Source organism: Cannabis sativa, chromosome 3 (genome assembly GCF_029168945.1).
Source record: "Cannabis sativa cultivar Pink pepper isolate KNU-18-1 chromosome 3, ASM2916894v1, whole genome shotgun sequence".
In the NCBI taxonomy this organism is placed as follows: domain Eukaryota; kingdom Viridiplantae; phylum Streptophyta; class Magnoliopsida; order Rosales; family Cannabaceae; genus Cannabis; species Cannabis sativa.
In genome coordinates this window covers 64,225,352-64,245,542 of record NC_083603.1, presented here as the reverse complement: position 1 = coordinate 64,245,542, position 20,191 = coordinate 64,225,352, and positions in this window count along the sequence as shown.

Here is a 20,191-nt window from a genome sequence, read left to right as displayed (position 1 = left end):
ATTTCATATATATACATATATTTATATATATATATGTATACATATGTATATTCTTTTTCTAAGGAAGCTGCTCTATTAGTCCCTTTGGAGATTAGTCTTAAAAATGCCTTGTAGCCACATGCCAAAAGGAATAGGAAGAAGAGGAGTTTGATGCTAGACAACACTCAATTCTTCTAGATGAACACATTGAGAAAAAGAACACTGGAAAAAGCTGAAGGTGTTTGAGGGACTGTGGTGACATCAATTTAACTTTAATTGCTTTGCTTATTCCTCAGTAGTAGTCCTTGTTTAACCTTCTTCCACAATCTTGTCACAACTTCCCTTGTGACCACCCAGGCCCCTCTACTATACCTAGATTTACTGCCATCAAGTATTGAAGCAGAAGAAAGATTAGAAAGAGTAAGTTTCTTTGAAGATTCCTTGTTCTCTTTATAAATCTGATTCTGTCGTTTCCGGTAGAAGGGTGAGTTCGGATTGTAAATGTAAGGAGGAGAGAAAGCTTTGGAACCTTGAATGGCTTTGTTCAGTTGGTGAACTACTGCATGGAGTTCATAGGAGTCGTACAAGGTGCTGCCTTTGTAGTTGGGACTTAGACCGCACATGGGGCTCATGGTGTGGATTGAAGTTGAGATAGTAGTAGTAGTGTCTTTGACTTCTGAGATTTGTAAAGATCCATGTGTGTATACTTGATTTGAAACTTCTGTTTCCATTGCTTGAAGGGATTCAAATGTGGGTTTTTCTTTTTATTCTTGTGTTAGGACTTGGGATGGTGTATTGTTTGAGTCCGAAGATGGTTTGCCTTGGAAATAATGTTTGGTAGAAAGATGCTCAACAAGAAAGTTGCATTGTTTTATACGTCTTTTGCTTTGACCCGCATAACATAAATATAATCTATAAAATTGGTTCTAAGTGGGTTTGTATCTGTTTTTTTGCTATTACTATAAAGTGGGTTTGATTTTTCGATTGAACTAATCAATTTAGTACTTTTGATATTACTTTATTATTCTCAAACTAGTACGGTATTTTACTGTTCTAGATCAGTTATATAATATTCTTTTCCTAATGAAATATCAAAGATTTTTATTTTATTTATTTTTACTTTTTTTCTTTTTGAAAAAAATACTATCTTTCTTTTCACTTTGGAACATATTTAAGGGAAACTTAGGCTGCTTCTTTCTTCTTATGGGTTATTAGGCATTAGACTAGGGGTGTTAAATGAAATTCGGAAATCGTGGTTCGAAACTCCAATCTATCTAGACCAATTTGTGTCAAATTAAATCAAATGAATCTGCCTTGCTAGTCCAGATATCCAGACTGTTTTCCTTTAATGTGGTTCAATTACAGTCTCTACAATACTTTCACGGGTACAAGCCGACCCCTTTTCTAAACACGAACGTACCACTCATTGCCTTATGCCCCCCCCCCCCCCTCCCAACCTTCTGTAATATAAATTTTTGGGTAAACATTTTAACTCCATAAAAATAAAAATAGTTTATCTATATATTTACATATTTTTATGTCTATCTCCAAAAAATTTATATTTTTTATTTTTATCATCACAATTTTTTTTGTTAAAAATTATATTTTTTTTCATTAATACTTCATTTTTTTACCCACTAAATTATTCAGGTGGCTCGGCCACTTCTTATGGGGGCTATAGCCCTTGTTATTCATGTTTTCGAAAGAGGAACACATGTACTTCCAAGACCTAAATTCAATCAACAAAGGTCCAGTTGTGGGTCCAGTCAGGATAATAGATTAAACTTAGTAAGTTGGGCCATCCGAGTTCTGAAAGAACATCTCATCCATGTGAGAGAAGGGCCTAGTAGAGAGAGCATTCGGATACCTTTCGGCAATGCTTCCTAAACGGTAATTAAATAGATCTCCGAATGTTAAGGCTAATATGATGCTCATTTAATATTGAATCTCATCATATTAGGACTTTGTCCCCAAAGTCAAATCTGGAAACCATGCGAACCATAAAAAGAAATATAGTAATTGTGCAACGACTGTTAAATTTTCTTTATTACATGCGAAGGTGGTATACGTTCTCCACCTATCACTATAAAGTGGTTACCATGTGTACAGATAATCATTGCCTCACGGTTTGGGCCTCACTGAATGAACCCAATGTCAATATATTAATTGTATTCACCCCATTAGTGGACCATATTTACATAGAAACCCTAGCCTATAAATATAATGAAACCCCTTAATGCAAAAGGTCAGAAATTAAATTCTTACAAGCTAAGGCTAAAGTTAGGGTTTGTAAACTAGACAATAACACTTGTGTAATACTCGAAGGCTTTTCTAGCCAAATAATATTGACTCGTAGACTAGAGTTTGTTAACACTCGAACCATATAAAATTACTCGTCTTGATATTTATATTTTATTTATTTTCTTTAGCTTTTATTTTATTTTAAATGGGATTCTAAAAAACTCAGTAAAAATTTTGGTACTTTTATTGAGAACTGAGGAAATTTGATATTGATGTTGTATACTGCAACAATTGTAACCACTAGAACCACCATCACCAAACCTGCTTCTCGTGATGGGGATACCACCATGGATGATGTTAATCCTCCTCCCACTACACATGAAAATACGGGTGTTGTTGGGGATGGAGAGATGTCAGAAGTAAGTTGTCACCCTGCCAAGAAAAATTAGCAACGTGAGAAATACGTTGATGAAGATCCCATTGATGAGGAGGATCAGGAGGAATAAGAGGATGATCCTAAGGATGATGGTTATAACAAGAATGATGAGGAGTATTATTACGAGCAAGATCCCAAAGTAATTCGAAAGGCTCAAGAACTCATTGAGACCAAAAAAAAAACTGGTGGAGCATGAAGAATTCTCTTGCCAAATGCGAGAAACCTTAGCACAATTATAGGCCATGATCGAGCTTGAAAATGAAGTTCCCCAGGAAAATTTCCTGACGAGCCTACTTTAAAAGAAAATAATACCACAAAAAAGGATAATTCTACAGATCCAGGAACTTCTGCTCCTGTAAGGGTTAAAAGAAAGGTATCATGGAGGAACCTACAAACAAGACTGCTCCTAATGCTCCAAGGAATATTAAGAACGCAGCCAACTAACTTATGTAAATAAAGAAGGCCGCCAATGTAACGCGCTAACCCTTAGGGACATCACGTGCTTTTATAAATTAGTTTATAATAATAAACTAATAGTTTAATAAAATAAGTGATTTAAATTAAAAAATTTACTAATTATGTTAAAATATAATAAACATGGCATTAGGTTTTAGTTTTGGGGATCCCCTCTAAAATTTTATAAAATTTGTCATACTTTATTGCATCAAAGTACATTTTGTACCTCAAAAGTGCCATAAAATAAAATCTAGTCCCAACAACTTGACATTGCTAGCCAAATAAGTTGATATATACATTTGTCAGGGAAGATCTCTATTTCATGACTAATATACTTTGTCCTATTTCTTACCTGCACCATAAAATACCCGTGAGTCATAAAGACTCAGCAAGAAAAGCAACATGTAGGCACATACAAATATGATCAAGTAAACCCATACTTTTGTTAGGTTTTATGCCCTAAATAAAACTCCATTTCAATGTAATCTATTTTATTCAACATCAATAAAGAAACAGAAGTATTTTTCATTCATTTGTGTATGTTTTGGTTCACTTTATCAATAGCTTGTCTATTTGATTTATAAATTCATCTTAAACTCTTTTCACATACTTGATCATGTTTATTGTGTTGTCATCACATTGGAAAGTAAACATGACTATGTGAATAAAGTTTCCTAGATTTATCAGACACAGGGTTTTACTGATATGATAATCTACAACAAGTGTTTACTTGTATTTGGAGAAATACTATGGTCTTTCCAGAACATTGGTTAAAGTAAAGCTCAGGTTGGATGCGTGGAGTATGCATCGGAAGGGACCGATATTGAACTTTGACTTAGACTTAATTAAACTTACCGTAGAATCTATTCAAGTCAATATCGCCAAGTTGATCCTAGATCAAATGATCTTAATCCTGTTATGATTAGGCTCAATCTTGAAAGGCTATTCGTGTTCTTTGATTTGTTAGTTAAGCCTACTTTTAGGTCAGGGTGATACGTACATTTTGGGAACACGGTAGTGCAATTGAGTGGGAGCGCTAGCATAAACATGGAATCTATAGCTTCTACCTGGCGAATAGTAAGCAAAGGATGATCTCCTTCGAGCTTGACCAAACGAAAATAAATGGTGGAGATCTCATTTCGCATAAGCTGAAATATCATTTATACGGGGTCAAGTGTTTTAAGGATAAAATACATAGTAGGGTGTTACGGTAATCTAATCCCTTTACTGTGTAGATCATTCATATAGAGGATCATTGATCACATTAGGATTATAACAATGGATAACTAATGATGTGTCTATATGGTGGAACATATAGAGCATTCTATATACTGAGAGTGCAATTCTAAGTTCTATGCGTGGATTCAACGAAGAATTAATAAGTTAGTGAATTTTAGTGCTAAATTCTTGATCTACTTATTGGAAGCTCGGTTATATAGACCCATGGTCCCCCCACTAGTTGAGATAATATTGTTTGTAAGACTCATGTAATTGGTTTTGATTAATCAATTATAATTCACAAATTAGACTATGTCTATTTGTGAAATTTTCACTAAGTAAGGGCGAAATTGTAAAGAAAGAGTTAATAGGGGCATATTTGTTAATTATGATACTTTGTATGGTTCAATTAATAAATATGATAAATGACAATATTATTTAATAATTATTTATAGTTATTAAATAGTTAGAATTGGCATTTAAATGATTGAATTAGGAAATTGGCATTTTTGAGAAAATCAGATACAAAAGGTGTTAAAATTGCAAAATTGCAAAAAGCAAGGGCCAATCCACTAAGCCATGGCCGGCCGCCTTTGTAGGCTTTTTAAGTTGATTTTTTTATTATTTTAATGCCATATAATTCAAATCTAACCCTAGTGGAATGCTATAAATAGATAGTGAAGGCTTCAGGAAAAACACACTTCTGAATCAGAAAACCTGAGCCTCCTCTCTCTCTTCTCTAGCCGCCACTCTCTCTCTCTCTCTTCTTCCTTACAATTTCGAAACTTCCTTAGTGATTAGAGTAGTGCCCACACACATCAAGCAATACCTCAATCATAGTGAGGAAGATCGTGAAGAAAGATCATCAGCAAAGGAGATTCAGCATCAAGGATTCAGAGAAAGAAGATCCAGGTTCAGATCTTGATAATACTCTGCTACAGAAAGGATTCAAGGGTTAGAGATCTGAACGGAAGGAGTCATTTAATTCCGCTGCACCCAATGTAAGGTTTCTTAAACTTTATATGTGTTTAATTTATCGTTTTAGAAAATTCTTATTTAGGATGTTAATAAACATACTTGTGAGTAGATCTAAGATCCTGGTAAAATAATTTCCAACAACTGGCCTCAGAGCCATGGTAATTGATTTACTTACAAGAAATTTGGACTTTAAAACGATTGTTTGTATGTTTTTTGGATGGTATCATGTTGTATTGAGTGTTATTTGATGATTGATTGATGTTTGTAAATTTTCGTGAAAAATAATTGCGATTCTGTTTCTGGAATTATTTTTATTGGATAGTATGGAAAAAATTAAGCAAGTTAGCCTTTTAGAGAACTCAATTTGGATTTTATTTGAATTAGTTATGATTTTTTGAAGATTTGAAAAAATCGGAAATTTTGTCTTGAAATTTTCCTGCGATCGCGAAAACTGTCCGTACAGCTCACAATTTTTTCGTTTTTCTTTGATTTTTCATGCTTTTTCATGGAATTAACTTCCGATTTTTTGTATAGTTTTGTATTTATACTATTACTATTCCTAATTCAATTCTAATTATCATTTTGAATTAATTTAATATTTTTTAAATTTAATTCAAGATATTAGTGTAATTTGAATTTGAATAGAATTAGTATCTATCTTCTTGCTTAAAAATCTATCTTATTTTAAAATTTGATTATATCTTATCTTATTTTAAATTTAATATAAGATAATTATAATCATGTAATTTTTAAATGATATAAGATATTTTGCTAATTTTTTAAATTTTGTTATTTTATTTATTTAAATTACATTTAAAATTTGAAAAAGATATTCATTTATCTTTTCTAATTTTTAATTTAATTTTTATTTATAAAATAAAATTTAAAATTTAAAAGTAGTTAGCAAATTTTTTGAAATGATATTTGGGTTGGTTGAAACCTAATTTTTCAAAATTGTAGGTTTAATTTTAAATTTAAATATTTAATTAAATTTCGAAAAAAATTTTAATTTTTAAATTTTCGAAAATTTATTTTTTTTAATTAATTATTTTCGAAATTAATTATTTAATTTAAAATTAAATAAATCCTACATCTAACTATCCAACTAACCTTGTTGAAGGAGTATGTGTTTTAACTTGTGTGTAAGTTTTCAAAACCTATTATTACTTGATTGCAAATAGCCATGGTTACTTTTTGCCAGATCTAATGATCTGATGGCTCCCTTGGTCAAGATAATAATTTGTAACAGGTATATTTACAATCTTCTTTCATCTGTGTATGACCTAGCAACATGATAGGACCCATCCAAAGTGTGCCTGTGTGAGCCTATGTGTTTAATTTTATTATAGATGCATATAGGTTGTTGTTGCTAAAATAAATTATCATAGTTCTTGATAGAATTTATTTAGGCCCATTTAGTTTTTGGGCATATTCAATTAATAACAATTGTTCTTATTAAGGTTAAATTCCTCTCTTTTGGGCCTTGTGTGAGAGTTGGGAGCCATAGAAGTGGGTACGACATACTGAACCCAGCACCCCCTCACATGAACCACCCCAATTGTGAAGGCTCATTTGCCTGATTTGAATGACTGTACTAGGTTAATTACACTAGTTTAACCTAATTAAAAATTGATTAGCAACATAATTAATTTCATTTATTTTGAAATTAATTTAGAAAATCATAGTTTAAAGAATTCTATATTCTAAGCTAAACTATATGTATTTTCTTGTATTTAATTAAATATAGAATTATAACCATCTATTCTTTCTGAAGCTTAATTTAAATTTTTCATTAAATATTCCTATTTAAGTTGATAATTAGTTATCTACAACTAACCAACTTAAATCTGAATATCTTTTGAATTTAAGATTTCAAAATTAAGTTGAGGAATTTTAGGCATTGGTTATTAAGATTCTTTAGATATTTTTTTAAGTTAATATCTTTTCGAATATTAACTTAAAATGGAATATTTTAGATATTTTTTAGGTTAATATCTTTTCGAATATTAACTTAAAATGGAATATCTTCAAATTAAGTGGTTACAACTTAATTTTAATTTAATTAAATCTGATTTGAAAGATATTTAAGTTGATTTTTAGACTCTTCTAAAAACAACTTAAACAAGATATTTTCAAATTTGTTCCATTTAATATTCAAATTTATTTTTTGAATTTAATTAATAATTGAAAATTAATTAAAGTTGATTTTTTATTTAAATCAACTTTGATTTGTAATTTTTCATTATTATATTATGGAACTTGTTCGATATTTATTTGAATTTATTTTTCAAATTTAAATAATAATTGAAAATTAATTAAAGTTGATTTTTTATTTAAACCAACTTTAGTTTGTAATTTTTCATTATTATAATATCGAATTAAAATGATTATACAAAATACATATAATATTCTTTTTTAAATAATGAGCTTTTAATTAAGAGCCATTCGATCTCCATTGTGGGTTTTACACCGCGTTTGTTTTAGTGAGTAATCCTCCCTAATGGAGGAACGTTCATTAGCAATTTCGCACCATTTAACCTCGCATGATAAGTAGTTTGTAAGTGTTTTGTATGGTATGGATCACCCTAATGGTGGCGACCATACTTGACTTGCAAGTTATGAAACAATGGTGGAAGCTCATAAGATAGAATTACCTTGACTCTCGCCTAAACGGGACAACGCTGAATTCCAATCTTGATCGAATAAAAGGTTGCTAGAATGGTTATCATTTCAGATGAGCTGACAACTCTATTCAATGGATGATGCTTTGACTCTCGCCTAAACGGGACACTGTATCAGTTTGTTGAAATACCTTGGAAAATAAACTATGTTAGATTTAGTATTTCTATAACATATGTCATTTCTTGTTATTTTCTAAATTGTGTATGAATTTATGAGCCAAACCTTACTTTTGTTTTATTGATGTGTTGTAGTGTCATTATGAATAACCCTCACCCCGATCCTCTCCTAGTTACTATCTTAGCAAAAGAACTCTATAGTGTGAAAATGCATCCTGGTAGTTGCATTAACTCGCACCTGTTGATGATGAATCAGAAGTTCCAAAAGGTAAATCTACTAGGAATTGATTTATCAAGAGAACAATGTGTCCAACTTATCCTTAATAGTCTTCCTCCGGAGTATAATGAATTTGTTATCTCTTACATGATCAACAATTCTAACTCCTCCGACATGGACAAGCTCGAAGCAGAATTACGAGCCCATGAACGGAACTTGATTGCAATGGGTTACCCTGGGTTTGCAATCAATAATCGAAGGAAAAGGACTAGGTATGAAGGATCTAGCAAAACTGCTTCTTCAAGTACAATTATCAGACATGATCTTCTATGTTCGAATTGTAATGGAAAGGGTCATCATGAAGAACGATGTCCCAGGCTTCTAAACAATTCAAACGAAGGTAATGCTTTTGTCTTTGAATCATGTGTTTTAGAGAACGACAAATCCATCTGGATTGTTGATTCTGGGTCTACTAACCATGTATGTTCTTCACTGCAGTTGCTTGAAACTTGGGAAAATCTGCTTCCAGGAGAGTTACAGCTTAAAGTTGGCAATGGCGAATTAGTATCGGTCAAAGCTAGAGGAAAAGCCCGCATCAAGTTTCAACAAAGATTTTTAATTTTAGAAAATGTTTTGTTTATTCCAAACTTTAGTAGAAACTTGATTAGTGTCTCATGTTTGCAAACACAATCTTATATATTGAATTTTTCGAGTACAAATTGTTCAATTTTCTCGTAATGGATTTCAAATATGTGTTGCTATAATGGAACAAGGGCTTTATGTTTTCAGACCGAGTACTCAAATCTCACTAAATAGTGAACTTTTCAGTGTAGCTAGACCTAGAAACCTAAAAAGAAAAGAGATTGATAATGATGATCAAACTTATCTATGGCATTTACGTTTAGGTCATATAGGCTTTGATAGACTCAATAGGCTCACCAAAGACGGTCCATTGAAAAATGTCGTCTTAGGTGAACTGCCAGTATGCGAGTCCTGCCTAGAAGGAAAAATGACCAAACGTTCTTTCTCTGCAAAGGGAGAGCGTGCCAAAATCCCTCTAGGGTTAGTGCATTCCGATGTCTACGGACCTTTGAATGTCAAAGCCCGAGGTGGTTATGAGTATTTTGTCACTTTCATTGACGATTTCTCTAGATATAGTTTTCTTTACCTAATGCAAAAGAAATCTGAAACGTTTGAAAAGTTTCAGGAGTTTCATGCTTTGGCCCAAAACCAATTAGGTAAATCATTAAAGATCTTGCGAACTGATAGGGGTGGAGAATATATGGATATGCAGTTCAAAGATCATTTAATTGAACTTGGAATTGAATCCCAATACACTGTCCCAGCCACTCCACAACAAAATGGAGTTGCAGAAAGAAGAAATCGCACTCTTTTGGAAATGGTTAGGTCTATGCTGAGTTATTCAACTCTGTCTACATCCTTCGGGGGATATGCTATACAGATGGCAAATGACATTCTAAATGTTGTTCCATCTAAAGCAGTCCCTAAGACACCCGTTGAACTTTGGAATGGTCGAACACCTAGTTTACGCCATTACAGAATTTGGGGGTGCCCTGCTCATGTCTTAAGAAAGAAAGAAGGCAAACTTGAATCACGTACCGAAGTATGCATGTTTGTCGGAAATTCTAAAGAGACTAGGGGTGGACTATTTTATAGTCACAAGGATAACAAAGTGTTTGTTTCTACATATGCTACTTTCCTTGAAGAGAACTATATTAAAGACTACAAACCGAAAAGTAAAGTTGTTCTAGAGGAATTGCTATCAGATATAAGTCCTTCCAATGTTCCGTCCTCTTCCACTCGTGAAGAAGACAATCCCACTCCCTCAGTTGAACAAACTGAGAAATCTACTACTAAAGTTTACGTTCGAAGACAACCGTACCTCGTCGTAGTGGGAGGGTTTCAACAAAACCTGCTCGTTATGGCTTGGATGGTGAAATCAATATGGTCGTAGGTGACGGTATTGATGACGATCCATTAACCTATAAACAGGCAATGGCTAGTCCGCAACGGAAACGATGGTCAGCCGGCATGGATTCAAAAATGGATTCCATGAAAAAGAACAAAGTCTGGGAATATGTAGACGCACCTGACGACTATCATCCGATAGGATGCAAGTGGGTTTACAAGAAGAAAAGAGGAGCTGGAGGCGAAGTCGAAACTTTTAAAGCTAGACTTGTAGCCAAGGGTTATACCCAAAGAGAAGGCGTGGACTATGAGGAAACTTTTAGTCCTGTTGCCATGCTCAAATCCATCTGAATTCTTCTCTCCATAGCTGCTGCTTTCGATTATGAAATCTGGCAAATGGATGTCAAGACTGCCTCTCTTAATGGGGTACTTGAAGAAACCATCTATATGGAGCAACCAGAAGGTTATGTTCTTCCTGGGCAGGAAAAGAAAGTTTGCAAATTAAACAGGTCTATCTATGGACTTAAGCAAGCTTCTCGCTCATGGAACAAAAGGTTTGATGAAATCATCAAGACCTATGGATTTCTTCAGAATGAAGATGAACCTTGTGTTTACCAACTCAAGGAAGACCAAGTAGTAGTATTCCTGGTCCTTTATGTTGATGACATTTTGATCATTGGAAACAATGTCAAGAAAATGACTCACATCAAGGAATGGCTCAACACTCAATTCGATATGAAAGATTTGGGTGAAGCAGCCTATGTTCTTGGTATTCAGATTATCAGAAACCGAAAGAACAGATCTCTTGCTCTCTCTCTCAAACAACCTACATAGACAAAGTCTTAGAGAGATTCTCCATGAGCAACACCAATGGGGCAAACATGCCTTCTAGATATGGTATTCGTCTATCTAAGGAACAGTCTCCGACTGATCCTCAAGAGATAGAGGACATGGCGAAAATTCCCTATGCCTCTGCAGTTGGAAGTCTAATGTATGCAATGTTATGCACTAGACCTGACATCTGTTATGCTGTTGGAATCGTGAGCAGGTATCAGTCTAATCCAGGACAAGAACATTGGAATGCAGTTAAGTATATTTTGAAATACTTAAAGAGTACAAGGAATCTTGTGTTAGTCTACAAGGGTGGTGCTTTAAATCCCATAGGCTACACTGATTCAGATTTTCAGGCAAGTCTTGAAGACAGGAAATCTACATCTGGGATGGTGTTTACTCTTGGGGGTGGAGCGGTGGTTTGGAGAAGTGCTAAACAAACCGCGATATCGGACTCAACTATGGAAGCTGAATACATAGCGACTCGAAGCTGCTAAAGAACTTGTCTGGCTAAGAAAGTTCTTCACCAGCATAGGAGTTGTTCATGGAATGGAAAAGCCTCTGGTACTACTCTGTGATAACAATGGAGCAATAGCAAACAGCAAAGAACCTCGAAACCACAAGAGAAGCAAACACATTGAAAGGAAGTATCACATTATCAGAGAATACGTGGCAAGAGGGGATGTACTAGTTGAGAAAGTTGACACAGAGGACAACCTGGCTGATCCATTCACCAAAGTCTTGGCCGTGACAGCCTTTGAAAAGCACCGTTAGAATTTAGGATTAATTTATATGTACTAATTAGTTTTATATTAGTGCAAGTGGGAGTTTGTTAGGTTTTATGCCCTAAATAAAACTCCATTTCAATGTAATCTATTTTATTCAACATCAATAAAGAAACAGAAGTATTTTTCATTCATTTGTGTATGTTTTGCTTCACTTTATCAATAGCTTGTCTATTTGATTTATAAATTCATCTTAAACCCTTTTCACATACTTGATCATGTTTATTGTGCTGTCATCACATTGGAAAGTAAACATGACTATGTGAATAAAGTTTCCTAGATTTATCAGACACAGGGTTTTACTGATATGATAATCTACAACAAGAGTTTACTTGTATTTGGAGAAATACTATGTTCTTTCCAGAACATTGGTTAAAGTAAAGCTCAGGTTGGATGCGTGGAGTATGCATCGGAAGGGACCGATATTGAACTTTGACTTAGATTTAATTAAACTTACCGTAGAATCTATTCAAGTCAATATCGCCAAGTTGATCCTAGATCAAATGATCTTAATCCTGTTATGATTAGGCTCAATCTTGAAAGGCTATTCGTGTTCTTTGATTTGTTAGTTAAGCCTACTTTTAGGTCAGGGTGATACGTACATTTTGGGAACACGGTAGTGCAATTGAGTGGGAGCGCTAGCATAAACATGGAATCTATAGCTTCTACCTGGCGAATAGTAAGCAAAGGATGATCTCCTTCGAGCTTGACCAAACGAAAATAAATGGTGGAGATCTCATTTCGCATAAGCTGAAATATCATTTATACGGGGTCAAGTGTTTTAAGGATAAAATACATAGTAGGGTGTTACGGTAATCTAATCCCTTTACTGTGTAGATCATTCATATAGAGGATCATTGATCACATTAGGATTATAACAATGGATAACTAATGATGTGTCTATATGGTGGAACATATAGAGCATTCTATATACTGAGAGTGCAATTCTAAGTTCTATGCGTGGATTCAACGAAGAATTAATAAGTTAGTGAATTTTAGTGCTAAATTCTTGATCTACTTATTGGAAGCTCGGTTATATAGACCCATGGTCCCCCCACTAGTTGAGATAATATTGTTTGTAAGACTCATGTAATTGGTTTTGATTAATCAATTATAATTCACAAATTAGACTATGTCTATTTGTGAAATTTTCACTAAGTAAGGGCGAAATTGTAAAGAAAGAGTTCATAGGGGCATATTTGTTAATTATGATACTTTGTATGGTTCAATTAATAAATATGATAAATGACAATATTATTTAATAATTATTTATAGTTATTAAATAGTTAGAATTGGCATTTAAATGATTGAATTAGGAAATTGGCATTTTTGAGAAAATCAGATACAAAAGGTGTTAAAATTGCAAAATTACAAAAAGCAAGGCCCAGTCCACTAAGCCATGGCCGGCCACCTTTGTAGGCTTTTTAAGTTGATTTTTTCATTATTTTAATGTCATATAATTCAAATCTAACCCTAGTGGAATGCTATAAATAGATAGTGAAAGCTTCAGGAAAAACACACTTCTGAATCAGAAAACCTGAGCCTCCTCTCTCTCTTCTCTAGCCGCCACTCTCTCTCTCTTCTTCCTTACAATTTCGAAACTTCCTTAGTGATTAGAGTAGTGCCCACACACATCAAGCAATACCTCAATCATAGTGAGGAAGATCGTGAAGAAAGATCATCAGCAAAGGAGATTCAGCATCAAGGATTCAGAGAAAGAAGATCCAGGTTCAGATCTTGATAATACTCTGCTACATAAAGGATTCAAGGGTTAGAGATCTGAACGGAAGGAGTCATTTAATTCCGCTGCACCCAATGTAAGGTTTCTTAAACTTTATATGTGTTTAATTTATCGTTTTAGAAAGTTCTTATTTAGGATGTTAATAAACATACTTGTGAGTAGATCTAAGATCCTGGTAAAATAATTTCCAACAACTTTACTCCATGAATAGGAAAAAACATGCTACACAATGTAAATAATCATTAATATCAAATATTTCTCTAATAAGATAAATTGATACTGTTACTTTATAAAATCAGTACTATCATGTTATGGCATTACCATCTAGGTCATCCAAAATTTGTATATCTTAAACACTTGTTCCCATCCCTATTTGTCAATATATATATATCCTTAATATCTTACGTGTGATATATGTTAATTCTTTAAGCACTCTCGTCACTCTTTCATTCTTAGACCTCATCAACCTTCTTACCCATTTTCACCCATTTTCACCCATTCACGGTGATATATGGGGACCATCATATCAGTAGGGCATGTTAGTTTTTATTACTAGTCTATGATCACAATCGCTTAAGGTGGACATTCCTCATGAAAGAAAAATCTAAAACAAGTCATATTTTCTAAAATTTCTACAAAATGATCCTAACTCAATTCCAAAAAAATATTCAAGTGTTAAAAACTGACAATGCTCGTGACTTCTTCAATTCTGTACTTGGATCATATTTGCATTCCAATGGGATTTTTCATCAGAGTTCTTGTGTAGACACACCATAACAAAATTGTGTGGCCAAATGCAAAAATTATCATTTACTAGAGGTAGCTCGATCTTTACTTTTTTCATCCAATGTCCAAAAAGATTTTAGGGTGAAGCAGTTCTCACAGCTACCTATCTCATAAATAGAATGTCATCACGTGTATTAAAATTCAAAACTTCGCTACAAATCTTCCTAGAAGCATATCCCCACTCACATTTTGTTTCTCAAATTTTCCTTCATGTCTTTGGTAGGGTTGAGCATTGGTCGGTTTGGTCGGTTTTTTTCTTATAAAAATCCAAAATTCAGTTTTCGGTCTGGATTGGTGCAATTCGAAAACCGACCTACCAATCTAGAACAAATCTCGAAACCAGCCTTTTTGAACCTCGTGAACTCTTTTTAAAAGAAAAATTATCCAATTTATTTTATAAATACATAATTTTATATTTTACAACTACAAACATATAAATAAATTGTTCAAAAACTAATTATCTTATTCTTTTAACTTTAATATTAATAAAAAAATAATATATTATTAGTAACTATAATACATGCAAAAAAAAAATTAATAAATTAATATATATATATGTATAACGAACGGTTTCGGTTTGTTTTGGTCGGTTTATTACCCAAAAAAAAACCGACCGTTCAATGGCGGTTTTAACCGTTAGCGGTTTTTTCGATTTTCGCTTTCGTCGGTTTCGGTTTCAACGGTGTTCGGTAGGTCGGTTTGAACAGTTTTTTTGGTTTTCTGGATTTTATGCTCACCCTTAGTCTTTGGTTGTGTTGCATTTGTCCATGTTCACTCCTCACATCATAGCAAACTTGATGCTCGAGCCACGAAATGTATCCTTCTTGGTTATTCATCTAATAAAAAAGGATACAAATCCTATTGTTCTGTTTCACAAAAAGTGTTCAACTCCATGGATGTCACTTTCTTTGAGGAACAATCTTATTATCCCAAATTTGTAGTTCAGGGAGAGAATCATAATCAAGAACTAAAAAATTAGAACTTTGTTTCACTCATTGATCCTAAAAACACCCTTGCTCCAAAAACTACTCATCCTTCTATTTCACTCACAAATCCTCATTATTCTTCTTCTGACAACACCATTGCTTCAAAAATTCATCATCTGTCTGATACTCATACTCCAAACTATTTAGTCAAATCACATGAGCCAAGAAATCCTCACCCAATTCCTTCCTTAAGTCTTGTTCCCATCAATGAGGACCGACCTAACCATTCAGCCAATTTACATGAGCTAAAAACTTCTCATCCAACCTTTTCAAATCCTGTCCACATCCCAAACACAGAAATCTAGTTTTATTCAAGGAAAAAGAAGAATCTAGCCAACATTGAACAAGCTACCACTCAAACTCATCAAAGTCATGAATATAATCTAATTCCATTCATTCTTGAACAAACATAGGAAGATGCTCGAGCCGAACCTATTGTGGAAGAAGATGTGTCTGGCGATCTAAGCATTCGCATTGCTCTCAGGAAAGGGGTTCGCTCTTGCACTCAACATCCCATTCACAACTAATTGAGTTACTCAAGCTTATCTCCTACCTATAGAGCTTTTATCACCACTCTGGATCAAGTTTAGATTCCAAATTTAGTTCAGGAAGCTCTACAGGATCCAAATTGGAATGCTGCCACAATGGAGGAAATTAAAGCACTTGAAAAAAAAATAAAACATGGATCATCACAGATCTGCGTAATGGCAAACGCACAGTTGGTTGTAAATGGATCTTCTTGGTCAAGTATAAAGCTAATGGGAGCATTGAAAGATTCAAAGCCTGATTAGTGGCTAAAGGATTCACCTAATCATATGGCATTGATTACCAAGAGATTTGCTCTTGTTGCTAAGTTGAACACCATCCGAGTTCTCTTATCTATTGCAGTCAACAATGAATGGCCTTTATTCCAACTTGACGTATAGAATGCTTTTCTTAATGGTGACCTTGTGGAAGAAGTATACATGGACATTCCTCCAGAATTTGAGGACCGGTTCTCAAAGGGAAAAGTGTGCAAACTAAAAAATCTCTCTACGACCACAAGCAATCCCCTCAAGCCTGGTTTGACAGGTTTAGAAAAGTGTTGAAAGGAGATGGTTACACTCAGTGCCAATGTAATCATACTTTTTTATAAAACACTAAGTTGGTAGAAAATTAACAGCATTGATTATTTATGTCGATGATATTGTGGTTACAGGTAATTTCGTGGAAGAAATTTCTCATCTCAAGCAGCTTCTCTCCAGTGAATTTGAGATTAAAGATCTAGGCTAATTAAAATATTTTCTGGGGATGGAAGTTGCAAGATCCAGTCAAGGTATCTCAGTCACTCAACGAAAATATATCCTTGATCTCTTACAAAAAACTGGGATGATCGGATGCAAGCCAAGTGAAACTCTGATGGACCTTAATACCAAACTTGAAGCACAGACAGACAAAACAAAAGTTGATCGAGGAAGGTATCAACATCTAGTGGGAAAGTTAATATACCTAACTCACACTCGGCCTCACGTAAGCTTTGTTGTGAGTGTTGTTAGCCAATTTCTCAATAATCCCTTTGAGGAACACATGGATGTCGTCTATTGGATTCTTAGGTACCTCAAAGGAACAAAAGCAAAAGAATTAATGTTCAAGAAAACTCTCAACAAAGATCTTTAAAATATACACAGATGCAGATTGGGCTGGTTCTCTCACTGATTGAATATCTACTTCCCGATACTGCTCCTACGTTTGGGAAAATCTCGTATCTTGGCACAGCAAGAAACAGCAAGTGGTAGCTCACAACAGTGCAGAAGCAAAATTTCGTGCCTTAGCACATGGAATTTGTGAAGGAATGTGGCTGAAACGTCTTCTCGATGAACTCAGAATCAAACTTGAAGGCCGAATAGATGTTCTCTGTGACAATCAATCAGTCATAGCAATAGCAAAGAATCTAGTTCATCATGATATGACCAACCATGTTGAAATTGATCGTCACTTCATCAGTAAAAAGATTGAAAATAAGATCATCACCTTGGAGCATATTCCCTCGAGTCAACAAGCAGCTGATATCTTGACCAAAGCTCTCCATCGTCCTAATTTTAGGGAACTAAGTTCAAAATTAGAAATGTTTAGTATATATCTAGCTTGAGGGGGAGTGTAGGAAATCAAACTAGCTGTAAATTAGTTGTAAATTTACATTTAATGCATTTTTTCATTTACTCTAGTATTATTAGGTGTTCACATTGTATTATATATATATATATTATTTGTATATACTAAAATACATCATTAGAAATAAAAACTATTTTATCTCATTTGCTTCAGTATGCATCTCTCTTTTGCAGGTAGAGTGCAATTTTCATTCAGTATTGTTGGGCATTCGTTGATATTAGATGAGTATCTTTATGCTGCCACAAAAAGTAGTCAAGAATGTTGATAAACTCTACAGAGACTTTTTGTGGAGTGTGAAAGGTAATACTAGTAAGATGCATCTAGCTTCTTAGGATCTTGTCTGCAAGCCTAAGAACTATGGAGGTTTGGGTTTTCCGAAGGGTCCAAGTGGAACAAGGCTTCTATTGCTCGTTACATTCGGGTTATTACTACGAAATAAGATGTCCTGTGGGTTAAATAGATCAATGTTATATACTTAAAATACCAAGCTTTTGGGTGACTCTTCAAAAGGGTAATGTGAGTTGGTACTAGCACAAACTTCTTAATCTTAGGAATGTGTTTACTCGAGAGACAATTTTGGAGATGGAAAAGGGAAAAGATTTTAGGTCAGTAAGCTTTATAATTCTGGTCTTACTCCTTATGCTAAAATTGATAATCACAAAATAATTTAGTGTGGATTATTCGTACCAAAGCATAGAGTTATTTTTAAGCAAGACAAGAGATCACCTATTAGCAAGAGGTATCGCCATTAATTCTACTAGCTGCCCAATTTGTCAGGTTGGTCAAGACTATCATAATCATCTTTTCTTTGATTATTCTTTTTTCAAGCAACTCATGCATGTTATTCATTCTTGGCTTGGTAACGTCATTTGGTTGGCGTCTTACTCAGATTAGCTTGTGTGGTTGATGTTAGCCCAAGATATGTTTCCAAGAGGAGGGGTGAATTGGAAATTTAAACTAACTTCGAAAAATTAAAACTTTTAACACAAAATTATGCAATTAGTCAATTAATCAAGTAAAAGCAAGTAGTATGGCAAGCAATATATTAAGACAAATAATTAAACTTGTAAAGTAAAGAGTTTAAGGATTAGAAAATGCAAACTCTCGATTTTTACAAGGTTCGGTAGAGCTATGCCACCTACATCCTTGGTCTTCAAAGCTATGGACCTAGCTTTGAGTTCCAATATCGAGCCAAGTTAACGGGCTTGACTAACCCTTACAACCGGGAAATTTTCACCAAGGTATTTCCAAACCTCTTACAATAGTTTCGCACCCCTGAGGACTATTAACCTCTTTCTCGGATTGTTGAAGTGCCAATCTCACTATTACCGGGTTGTTTACAAAACCGGTGCCAACCTCACCTCAATCACAATATGGAAATGTGTTTGATATATAAGCTAAAATCACTCTAGAAATATGATGATACAATGGAAACCTAGAGTGAAAAGCAAGCACACTTAAGATGAATAAAATCAAATTTTGGCTCAAAGTGTGTGAAAAGTGTTTGTTTGGATTTCAAACTTAGAAACTCCTTAATCTCACTTAGATAGGTTAGATATTTGTAATAAATGCTCAACCAACTTATTTTTTGAAAGAAAAATCGAGTTTATATAGAGTTTGAAAGAAAACTAGCCGTTTATAGCCGTTAGCACGTTTCCCGAGGTGAGGTCAGCCATGAACCGGAAGTCCGGATGGGAACTGGAATTTTGGATTGATTACAACCGAAATTCCGGTTGCCAACCGGAATTCCGGATGACTGACCAGAGGCAAAAGTGCCATTTTTCGGGACTTAAATGCGCATAACTTCTTACTCGATTATCCGATTTCAGAAATTCCAACTTTGTTCTCTTAGTTAAACAAAATGTGATTTAGAAATTCAATCAAAAAAATTTTTGAACTATCGTGTGAGAAAACTTGTTGCACAAGTTAGTGAATGGGCCAAAATTTAAATTTATAAAAACTTAGTGTGCTATGCAAATCACTTTAACAAGACTAAAGTAAAATTTATACCATTTGATTTTGAGTAGTCTTGATGTAGATGAGCCTCCTAGCTTGATTTTCATGTTTTTGATCCCATGTTGACTTTTCCCGAGAGTTGACCTTGACTTTGACTTTGACTTTGACTTTCGGGTTGACTTTTTGACTTTGGGCTTTTGAAGACCTCTTTTGAATAGGGTCTTGAGTTGTTGATCCCTTGATGAATCTTTTGCTCTTGATATGCTTGTTGAATCCATTTAGTGTTGCTTTCAAAAGTTTGGTAAGAATACCAAAATATTTATTTTCTCTTTTAAATTTGCTACAAAATCAATAAATCATTAGTAACAAATAATAATCAAATATTTGTTAATCATCAAAACAAGGAGATCTAAAAGTTTGAGTTAACAGTTGAATGATCACCGAAATCGCAATTTTCTTCATAGGGTAGTTGCAGTTGTTTGTGCAGCTGCATTTTATTTTATTTGGTCAAATCGAAATACTTATATTTTTAAGCAAAATTTTAAATGTGAATAATTTGATAAAAGGTGATCTTAAAGCGAGATTATTACTTATTTATAGGAAGAATTTCTCTAAGAGAGACCAACAAATTATTTATTTTGTTTGTAACATGTAATTCTACCGTATGTTATTTTGCGGATGCTGATCTTTGTAGCATTTGCTC